Here is an 868-nt window from a genome sequence, read left to right on the forward strand (position 1 = left end):
CATGAAAGTTTAAAATGAACATGTATTAATGCAGTATGAACAAGAATGTTTTGATGTAGACACATAGAATCATCATACGCTGTGATTATATGCATCAAGTGTTCATTCAAGGCTAAGGCAAAATATCGAGATATATATCGTGTATCGTGACATGGCCTAAAAATATTGAGATATTAATAAAAGGCCATATAGCCCAGCCCTACGTCAAATACATGTGCAGTCAAAATATTTTCAACCCATATATAGGAAAAAGTCTTTTCACGCGCTCCTATCCGAATGACTGTCGGCATAAAACACCCGTCTCAGTCGGAATGAAATGTTGATCCGAACGTGTATGCGCGGGTCAGAATATTTGTTTACATGAAGCATTTTTATTCCGGTTAGGTTTATAATCCAATTAAATGTGTCTATGTGCACGTAGCTACTTGACTTTACTTTCATTTCCGAGCGTTCCCGAATGTCGACGGAGGCAACCGACACCGATTAAAACATACTGTAATGTTCCAAGAATGGAGGCTGTGACAAATTCCCAGTTTGCCTTCATTTATTTGACAAGAGCCACACGCTTGTACAAAGAGCTCAACATACGTCTCATTCCTTAACGGGAAAACTCACACAAACTCTCACCTCCACAACAACACATCACTTGTCCCGGAAATCCCGCCCCCCATTCAAAGCCATTGGCTAGAACCCCGTAGCCAGCCACTACACCAAGAAAGCAGCATGATTTGGACAATACGCATTGTTTTAACGGATTTATACAGACATCGAAAACAATTACCACTTTGGATAGAAAAATAGCGAAATCTGGTTCCAAAGACATGCACCTGGGGATAAGTTGATTGGCAACACTAAATTGGCCCTAGTG

The 868-nt window shown here is 40.4% G+C and overlaps 1 protein-coding gene across 1 annotated transcript in view; it reads right to left on the reverse strand.

Annotated features, from left to right (window-relative positions):
- Positions 1–204: 204 nt before the first annotated feature.
- Positions 205–868, reverse strand: part of apobec2b (apolipoprotein B mRNA editing enzyme, catalytic polypeptide-like 2b) — a 5,295-nt gene continuing 4,631 nt past the window's right edge. Inside the window, exon 4 of the mRNA XM_061985446.2 lies at positions 205–868. This exon is cut by the window's right edge and continues 703 nt beyond it. The gene's annotated coding sequence lies outside the window, so the exon portion shown is untranslated.

This window comes from Nerophis lumbriciformis, linkage group LG01 (genome assembly GCF_033978685.3).
Source record: "Nerophis lumbriciformis linkage group LG01, RoL_Nlum_v2.1, whole genome shotgun sequence".
NCBI lineage: Eukaryota > Metazoa > Chordata > Actinopteri > Syngnathiformes > Syngnathidae > Nerophis > Nerophis lumbriciformis.